General features: G+C 45.8%; 1 pseudogene across 1 annotated transcript; it reads right to left on the reverse strand.

The window, feature by feature from the left end:
• Positions 1–2,194: 2,194 nt before the first annotated feature.
• LOC308247658 (large ribosomal subunit protein uL10-like) lies at positions 2,195–3,200 on the reverse strand (annotated as a pseudogene). Its single transcript has one exon. The product of its transcript is annotated as a large ribosomal subunit protein uL10-like (transcript).
• Between the last annotated feature and the right edge of the window lie 7,353 nt (positions 3,201–10,553).

The following is a 10,553-nucleotide window of genomic DNA, read 5'->3' on the forward strand; positions in this document are numbered from 1 at the left end:
CAGCAATTATCAACTGCATGTGGGTTTAATTATGAAAAAAATTAAGGTTTTTATTTTTCATAATTGCCATCATCATGCTCCAATTTCCATGTCAAGCCTGGTGCTGAGTGGGAAGGAGCGAAAGCGGCCTCCGGCTCACCCAGGCTCCTTAGCCTCCATTCGCGCCCCTTCCTTCTCCCAGCCCAAGATTTCTGCTTTCAGCCTAGTGGGACCTGCTGAAAACTCGTTATTTGGAGGAACTTTGTAAAGCTGTGGAGAAGAACAACTTTAATGAGGTCTGGGAGAGAGGAATCCTCAAGGCCAGGACTGAAATTCAGTATGGGATAATGTGGGGATGCCTTTTGCTCTGACTGTAACTCCATACATGGGGGTAGAATATCTTGCATACATCAGGGAGGGTTGTTCCAATTTCCTGCACACAATCTCGTGTGTGTGTGTGTGTGTGTGTGTGTGTGTGTGTGTGTATGGGTGTTGTTGATAACCATAGTGAATCAGATGGACCACTCACTGGCCTCTCTTTATATTTATTTTTTATATTAATTAAATTTATCGGGGTAGCATTGGTTAATAATATTATATAAATTTCAAGTGTACAACTTTATAATACCACATCAGTATACTCTATTGTGGGCTCAACATGTGAAGTCTAGTCTTCTTTAGTTACCTTGTATTTGACCCCCTTTGCCCTCTTCCTGTTCCCCCCCCCGCATCCCCCTCTGGTGGCCTCTCTTTAATGTTTGATTGCTTATAACCTGTTTCCTTCCAAAATGGATTTGAGGCAGTTTATAAAACACACAACAGGGTAAAAATCAAGAGAACAAGGTTGGAAGAAAATAAGTCTAGAGAGCAGGGATTGGCAGTCTTTCTGTAAAGGGCTAGAGAGTACAGACTTTTGGCCTTTCAGGTCATACTGTTTCTTTCACAACTATCAGTTGTGCTGTTTGTGTCACAAAAGTAGCCATAGACAATAGTCAAATGAAATAGGCAGCAGGCTGGGTTTGTCCACAGGGACCCTTAGTGAAGAATATTAAAAGTAAGCTAACAAAAATATAACTAGTGGCCCAGTGCACAAAATTTGTGTGTGTGTGGAGGGGATGTCCCTCAGCCCGGCCTGCACCCTCTCCAATCTTGGACCCCCTTGGGGGATGTCCGACTGCTGGTTTAGGCCTGATCCCTGAACCGGCAGTCAGACATCCCTCTTACAATCCGGGACCGCTGGCTCCTAACCACTTGCCTGCCTGCATGCCTGTCTGATTGCCCCTAAGCACTTCTGCCTGCCAGCCTGATCGCCCCCTAACTGCTCCCCTTCCTGCCTGATTGATGCCTATCTGCTCCCCTGCCAGCCTGATAGCCCCCAACTGCCTTCCCTTGCTGGCCTGATCACCCCCAAGGCTTTTATTGGTATAGATATGACCCTTTACAGAAAATTTCACTAACCCTGCTTTATAATAAGGTTGTGACGATTGAATCATTGGGGCCAGACACCAAGATTTTCTTTCTTTGAATAGTGGAGGGAATAATCATCTTGTCTTTAAGTTGCCCTGAACATCAAATGAGATAATGACTTAGAAAAGTATAAAAGCACCATATAAAGACAACTGTCTTTTTCATGTACTGAAAAGACAATAAAGTGGTAAAATGAAAAACACTATTTTTATTCTACCCCTTCCTTCCTTTACAGCCTTTATTTAAACTTTGAAATTTATAAAAAATTTCGCTCCTATTTTCATTTCTTTATATTCAATATTATTTTGTATTGGTTTCAGGTTTTATATTAGTTACAGAATAGTGGTTAGACAATCATATACTTTACAAAGTGTTCCCTGATATTTCCAGTACCCACCTGGCATCATACCATTATTACAACACTATTGACTATATTCCCTATTTAAGTGACACTACGTTTACAGGTTCCTTCCAGTTTTCCTTTTGTGTTGCTCACCCTTCCTTTTCTTTCTCACTTTTTCCTCATTTTCTTTTTTCTTTTCTTTTCTTTTCTTTTCTTTTCTTTTCTTTTCTTTTCTTTTCTTTTCTTTTCTTTTCTTTTCTTTCCTTTCCTTTCCTTTTCTTTCTTTCTTTCTTTCTTTCTTTCTTTCTTTCTTTCTTTCTTTCTTCCTTTCTTTTTTTAAGAGAAGTAAGTCTTTATTTCCTTGTTTCTCAAATAGAGCTGGCTGAGCTGGTTGCTTTTTGGTAATTAATCAAAGAGATTAAATTCCATATCCTGATCCAACTCCTCCAACTTTTCTTTTGCTTCAACCTTGGCTGGAGCTGCAGCAGCAGCAGGAGCAGCAGTGGTGGTGGCGGCCACAGGGGCAGCAGCCACAAAAGCAGATGGATCAGCCAAGAAGGCCTTGACCTTTTCAGCAAGTGGGAAGGTGTAATCAGTCTCCACAGACAAAGCCAGAACTCGCTTATGCCCATTGATGATAGAATGGGGTAATGACACAACAGTTGGGTAACCAATCTGAAGGCTTACGCTGGCAACATTGCGCGACAGCCTCTAGGAAGTGGGAATGCAAAGTTTCCTCTGTGATGTCCAGCACTTCCGGGTTGTAGATGCCGCCATTGTCAAACACCTGCTGGATGATCAGCCCAAAGGAGAAGGGGAGATGCTCAGCATGTTCAGCAGTGTGGCTTCGCTGGCACCCACTTTGTCTCCAGTCTTAATCAGCTGTACATCACTCAGGATTTCAATGGTGCCCCTGGAGATTTTAGTGGTGATGCCTAAAGCCTGGAAGAAGGAGGTCTTCTCTGGCCCCAGACCAGTGTTCTGGGCGGGCACAGTGACTTCACACGGGGCAATGGCACCAGCACGGGCAGCAGCTGGCACCTTATTGGCCAGCAGCATGTCCCTGACCTCAGTGAGGTCCTCCTTGGGGAACACAAAGCCCACATTCCTCCGGATATGTGGCAGCAGTTTCTCCAGAGCTGGTTGTTTTCCCGATGTCCTTGGATGGCCTTGCGCATCATGGTGTTCTTGCCCATCAGCACCACAGCCTTCCCACGGAGGGACATGCGGATCTGCTGCATCTGCCTGGAGCCCACATTGTCTGCTCCCACAATGAAGCATTTTGGATAATCATCCAAAAGTTGGATGATCTTAAGGAAGTAGCTGGACTTCGATGTCGCCCTGTCTTCCCTGGGCATCACGGCGGTGCATCAGGGATTGCCACGCAGGGTTTAAAGACGATGTCACTCCCACGAGGACGCCTGGCAAGAGGAAGCCCTCATTTTCCTTTTATAGTATCTCAATTGGCCTTCAAAGGTCAGCGAAGGCACTGGGACACACTTAACCCATTTTACAGACCAGAAAACTGAGGCCAATTCCAGTTGGCTGCGGAACTTGACTCAGCCCACAGGGAGCCCTCACAGCCATGCTCTCTGCCCTTCCTAAGGGGCAGCCGCGGGCCAAACAGAACAAACCTCCCCCTCAGGCTTCCGAGCCTCATTCTCAAGCACCTCTTCATCGCGATGCTCCACTTTCTTTCCTCTCCCCTGCCCCCCTCCCATTCTTTATTGCCCCGTCTTCTCTGGAGCAGGTGGTAGGCTTCGCACTCACCATGCAGGCGTGCGCCACCGCCGTGGGGCAAGGCACACATGGGCTTGCTTTTGGGCCAAGGCGGGAGCAGGAGTCGCTGGGGCGAGGCTGGGTTAGGCCGGGAGCTTCTCCTAACCGCAGCAGTCCGGTACCCGGCAGTGTGGCACCCCTCCACTGAAGTGGCGCCGCCCCTCAACCCCCGCCTCAGGGCTGCGGGTCCACTTGGCGTCTTTCCACCTTGTTCCCCGCCGGGCCGACACGCATCTTGGGGCCACTGCAGAACCTCACTCTCCGCGGATGAGGCAGATCCCCGCTGCTGGCCCCCTGCCCCGGCCCGAGCCCTCTCTGATACACCCTGCCTTGGTGCCGCTCTGCGCCCCTTGGGCCACCCGCCTCCTGGCCAGCAGCTTTGCTGAAGCCATGGCGCTTGCCTGGGAGCCGTTGCTCAGGCGGCCCTGCAGCTGGGCCTCTCGCAGCTGCTATGTCTCCACCCTCACCTGGGTCACCTCCCTTCTTCCACATTAGGCCTTCATCCATCCCTCTCTCCTGCAGTGCTTGCATTCCGGCCCGAAAGAAAAGGACCAAGGCCAAGAAGGACAAAGCCCAAAGGAAGTGAGTCTTGAACCCCCACATGCCATTCTCTGGATTTCCTCCCGCACCTCCTCTCTGTTTCACGTCTTGAACGGGCACCGGGTTCAGGCACCCTGCAGCCCAGCCACATGGCCTCTGGGCGGCCTGGTAGAGTCGGTCTCCAAAGCTGTGGATTGGTGGCCAGAGGCCTGGCCTGGGTCTCAGCAACCTCATGCCTGCTGGAGAGGGCTGTTGGAGGAGGACCAGAGCCAGTCCGTCATTAGCTCCCCAACTCCAGAGGAGGCACCATGGGGGCTCCTGTCCCCCGGCTGCTGTGGCCCCGCCCCCACCCAAACCGCCTGCTACATGGTAGTGACTATTACAGAGTTCCGGTTAATTAGCATATTGCTCTATTATATATATATATAGATAGACTGTATAACTGAAGGGCCTGTATAGTTGTTTCAAGGCATCCAAATTTAGTTATGAGATTCTAAAGGTCAAAGCAAAGAGGAAACTGGACTTATGTTGAGAAATCACACTCTCCATGAGAGTAACACACACCAGTTGCTCTGGAGAAGTTCTGGCTTTGATAAGCGCCAAAGGTCCAGAGAAAGGGGCATTAGGCAGAAAGAGGGACAAAGTCTACAGCATCACGTTTCTAGTAGCCAGTTTCAGGAAGCTGTGCTTACACAGCCCTCCCAGTGAGCCAAGGGTATTATTCCAAAGTACAGATGAGAAAAACTAACCTGATGACACAGGCACGTCACCTGGATTGCTGGTGGTCTGGGCTTGAGTCAGTGTCAAATGGAGACCATTTAGTTGAAGGAATAAGCTGCCAACTTGTCTTCCAGGTAGACCTCCTTAAATACTGAGCTGCTCTCACACCCAGCTTCAGGCAGGTGTCAGGATTCCCCTGTAGCTACGGGCTCTCATTCAAGAGGGGAAATTATGTTCCTGTTCATGCCTCAGGGTCAGGACCCATCAGGCTCAGGTCCCCAGGCCTGCTGTATCATGAAACAGAAAAAGAAGTCAGATGGCAATTATTTTCATGTGTTGTTATTACTTCAACCCCTTGATGACTGGTGTCACATTGATTACTATTTATTTAGGGGTTTCTAGGTGCCAGGTGCTTGGGTAAGCACCTTATATGCATTACCTCATTTCATTCTCACAACCCTATGCAGGTACACACTTCTTTTTTTTTTTTTTCAGATGAGAAGACTGAGGCTCAAAGAGATGAGTGGCTTGCCCAGTATCACTTATGTAGTAGACTAGAGGTCTGATGCACAAATTTGCGCATGGTGGGGTCAGGCTGGCCCACCCCGATCCTGGGGGCTGATCGGGGTGGGGCCGGACAGGGGGAGAGGCCGTGGGAGGTTGGCCAGCCAGCCCTGTCCCCTGGTTGAATTCCCAGTCAAGGGGACAATTTGCATATTAGCCTTTTATTATATAGGATGGATATGAGCATAGGGTCTATCTGACTCTTTTTTAATATTTTTATTGGTTTAGGAGAGGAAGGGAGAGGGAGAGTGAGAGAGAAACATCAATGATGAGAGAGAAACATTGATCGGCTTCCTCCTGCACACCACCCACTGGGGTTTGAGCCCACAACCCAAGCATGTGCTCTTGACTGGAATCAAACCTAGGACCCTTCAGTCTGCAGGCTGATGCTCCATCCACTGAGCCAAACCAGCCAGGGTTCTATCTGACTCTTAACCAAACCCTTGACCATCTCTCTCAACAGAGTCCTCATGACTTCCTGAATTCCTGACCTTGACATACTTCTGCTGACTTCCCAGTCATCTTCATGGTTTCCTGGATGCCAGGGCTTGAAGAGAAAAGGGAGAACTGGGTACGTCCGATTGTAGCTCGTCAGCAATTGAACCCTTACCAGGCGTTGGTGTCTCATCATAGAATCCTGCTTAAGTTTTTCACTTTAATTACTTGAACCTTGACCCTTTACCTGGCTTCTACTTCCAGCAATCCTCTGGCCCTCACCCTTTGCCTCCCCACCACCCTTTCTTGTACCTCCACCTCAGTGTGAACAAAGAGGGGAAGTTCAGTCCCTGTACAATTCCTACAGTCTTTATAGCTGTGGTCTCTATCTGGTTTTCTAAAGGCCAGTGATAGCAACGGCACATTCAAACTCATGGTAACACATGCAAGATAACATATGGAATAATAGAATATTTTTCTTAATATGGTAAGTCTCTTAACATAATATCAATGGAGACTTCATAATAATATTGGTGGCATTTTATTGGCCTGACCATGTCCCACAAATGGAGAATGTTAGTAATTTTCCAAGACCAGCTTTGGGTTACAAAGAATGTTATTAAACAAGTCATTGAAGATATAAAGATTCCTGAAATGGCAAGCATTTTCTGTCCTCAGTGATGAAAACCAAATATGCTGTTCACATTGCAGACACGTATAACCTCTTGGACTGTTTCAAGAGCACATGGGATGGAATCACTGAATAAGAAAGAATAAAAAATAAAACGCATTCATTCATTCAGTCATAGATAGGCTAAGAGAGAGCCAAGGTCAAAGCTAGAAGGATAATCTGAGGGCCACATCTGAAGAGGGAGAAACCAGAAATGGAAGAATGAGTAATGATGTAAAAAGCTAGAAATCGTGAGAACTGCATGGTATGTGGCCTGAGGAATGGGTCAGGGTAAGAAGTTCAAAATTAAGACCCTGGGCAGTAGAAGCACTAAACTCTCATGTGGCATGGGGGCCAGCTTGGCTGCTTAGAGCATAGGAACCAAGCCTGATTACTCAGTGGTCCCTGAATGGGATGATTCATAAGTCATAAGAGTTACTCCTTTGCTACGTATGTTGATGATGACTTAGTTCTTATAGGATTTGAAATCTCATTAAAATAATAACTTCAGACACTTCCTGGAAGTGGAATAGCTTATCTTGAAAAATTTCAGTGGAGCCTTATAAGCTGTACCAATTATCTACTGGTTAATGGCACATTTGTGTAGCTATAACTCTATTCTTCAAAAAGCAGTGTATTAAAATAGTCCTTTTCACACTGCATACTTAAACATTAAATAATGTAATAGTGACCCAGTTAGGATGGTATGTCTTAATGCAAAAAGCTCACTCAGTTCACAAAAGCAGGATTAAAACAATGTCATAGCCTAGTGTAAGATTTGTTAATTTTGTCCAAAACTCAGTAGACTCTGAAGCCCTTATAGTTGGTGGACCAGTTGTTAAGATGTGGCTCATATGTGATGAGTATTGTCTCTTTATTTGCCCACCTTTGAAGAAGCTGTTTTAGGGAGAAAAAGGAAATTCCCGTAAGCCCCTGAGGGGAAAACTTCTTTAGGGCAGAACCAAGTTTGGCAAGTCTCTGAGGTCTGGAGTGAAATACAATAAAATTAGCATTTATATAGCATTCCTTATGCTCTTGCTTTATATGTGCTATATATATTAAATAAAAACACAATTAAGAGTTAGTTCTAAAATTCCAGGTCAAACATATCAAACAAAATCAGGAATAGCAATTAGTGCTAGAATACCAGAACAAACAGATGGCTATTGAGTTTGGGTTTAAGCAGAGAAATGGGATGCGCCAGCTGCATATCAATAGAGGAGTCATTCTAGAGCTTGGGCTGACAGAGCTGAAGGTTGGGCTACAGAAAGAGCTGAGCTGGGACGGAGATCAAGCCCGTGTGGAGGAATTATTAGAAGTGGTGAAAATTCAGCTCAGCTTAATCATTGGCACATACCTTGTGCCAGGCACTGTGCTCTACGCTGAGGACCAAAGAAAATCAGACTTGAATTCTGTCTCCAAGGCAGAGAGAGTCCAGTTTAAGAAAGAACTGTGAAACCCCTTGCTCGGCTTTCACTGTGGCAAAATAATACTTTAAATCAGGTATAAAAATCAGCCAGTGCTTGACCTAAAAGCTCAAAAGAAATTCCGCTTAGATTCTTCATCTGTCTCATATCTACTCCGAAACCCCAAAAGCCCTGGAAACCAAAAAGATTTTCTAAAGCTGGAGCTGAAACTTGATGCTTTTTATCTGTCCGCTTGGTGTGAATATTTCCAGGATTCACTGCGGAAGTAGTTATGTGTTTGACTCCAGGCTCTGCTGGGTGAGCCACTAAGTTTGTGTACTATGTTACCTTCTGAAGTCCGGGGAAGTTCTCAATTCTGAAATACGGATTCCAAAAATTTTAGATAAATGGTTATGATCTGTCGTAAAATGTTTCTTTTTCTTTCTTTTTTTTTTAAATATATTTTTTATTGATTTTTCACAGAGAGGAAGGGAGAGGGTTAGAGAGTTAGAAACATCGATGAGAGAGAAACATCGATCAGCTGCCTCCTGCACACCTCCCACTGGGGATGTGCCCGCAACCAAGGTACGTGCCCTCCACCGGAATCGAACCTGGGACCCTTCAGTCCGCAGGCTGACGCTCTATCCACTGAGCCAAACCGGTTTCGGCAAAATGTTTCTTTTCTAGCTTCCATTTCCTCACTATGCATTCCCTATTAATTCAATATCTGGTTTTGTTTCTCACACTCCACTGAAAATTCCTCTCTCTCATCCCTCTTTTTACTGATTCCCGAGATTCCGGGTTGTCTTACTTCTCCTAGATCTGGTGGAAAAGGCTCGACCCCCACTTCCCTAACCGGTTTGGCTTAATGGATAGGGCGTCGGTCTGCAGACTGAAAGGTCCCAGGTTCGATTCTGGTCAAGGGCATGTACCTTGGTTGCTGGCACATCCCCAGTGGAAATATATATTAACAAAAAGTCTCGACCCCTGCGTTTGCATTTGTGCTTGCTCTTGCTTGGCTAAGCTAGTGCTCCCCACGGGGCCTCACTCACAGTAGGCTCTAAGGAATAATTGTGATAAAGGAACTCCCCAAGGCCTGGATCTCCAGGCTTCACACTCACTGCTCTCCCCGGGAGAGCTCTTCCATTCTCAGCTGTCACCTGGGCTGAGGCGCCTGAATCTACATATTCAGATCTGACCTGTCACTGGAATCCCTTTTCCATTGTTGCAGATATTTACCAGTCTCTTCACCTAATTGTTTTGCTAACACCTCATTTTCAACACATCCCCTCAAAAGTCACACACACACACACACACACACACACACACGCACTGCTTGAACACTTGCGTACGTGTGAATTGGTAGAAAATGGCAGTAAGGGACTGGGTGAGTGGCAGTTGGAAAGAGGGAGGGAAATACCTTTCTCTCTCTCCTTTGATTGTTGCACCTCTGCATGTATTAACTTAAAAATAAGATAATTTATTTTTAAAAAAGAGCAGGGTTATATGACATTCTAGAAAAGGCAAAACTATGAAGACAGTAAAAAGATCAATAATTAGCAGGGGTTGGGAGGTGGGAGGGATGATAGGCAAAGCACAGAGGATTTCAGGGCAGTGAAATGACATTGTCTGATACTATGAATGGGGGATACGTGTCACCATACATTTGTCAAAGTCCCAAAAATGTTCAACACCAGGAGTGAACCCTAAGGTAAACTATGGACTTTGGATGCTAATGATGTGTCAGTGTAAGTTCATTGATGGTACCATTCAGGTGGCGATGTTGCTAGTGGTAAGAGTGTAGGGGTGTGGGGACAGGAGTTATGTGGGAGTTCTCTGTACTTTCCAATCAATTTTTCTGTGAAACTAAAACAGCTCTAAAAAAATAATGGAAGAACTATTGAGTTAAAAAAGAGAAAAGGAAAAAGGAAAGGGCTTATACTGAGCTTGAGTGCTGGGGATTTTGATATAGGCTTGCTACATTTATGTTAATTACAGTAGAGTAGATACACTGATTATTCATAAGAGAAAGAAATAGTCCGCTTCTACCAACATCCTGTTTCACCCAGGCTGGATCTGCCTGAGTCCCTGTGGACTCTGTTCCTTCCTCCAGACCTAGTGATTGTTGGGCCTTCCCACCCTTCCTTTGGAAAGGCATTTGGACTTGGCTTTCTGACATGACATTGGCCACATCTGTGGGTTAGGCTCCCTTTACCTCACCCCTGGAATACTCCAATAGTCTCCTGAATATTTAGACATTTCTCCTTTTTCTCTACCACCCTATACAATACTGGCTGATTAAAATGCATTTTACTGCTTTCTTCATATCACTTCTCTCCTTAAAAACCCCACAATGTCTCTTACATCAAGTCTGGACTCTTTCTTGCCTCTGGGAGACCCCGGTTCACCATCTATACCTTCTTGCCAACTGTCTTTCTTAGAATGCATCCCACTCCTACTCCTGTCTGTCTCCTGTGTCTCTGCAGGCTGGAAATCCTAGACTCTTCCTCCCCACTCATTTCTCTCCACCCCAAATCCAACTCCTGAATGGACTAAGATTTATTTTGTTCTTCTAGTGCCCAGGGCTGTGATGTAAACTTAACCTTGAACTCTGATCCTTTTGCTTTGGTGTTTATGGGAGAGTGTGGAT

Source organism: Plecotus auritus, assembly GCF_963455305.1.
Source record: "Plecotus auritus genome assembly, chromosome: 1".
In the NCBI taxonomy this organism is placed as follows: Eukaryota; Metazoa; Chordata; class Mammalia; order Chiroptera; family Vespertilionidae; genus Plecotus; species Plecotus auritus.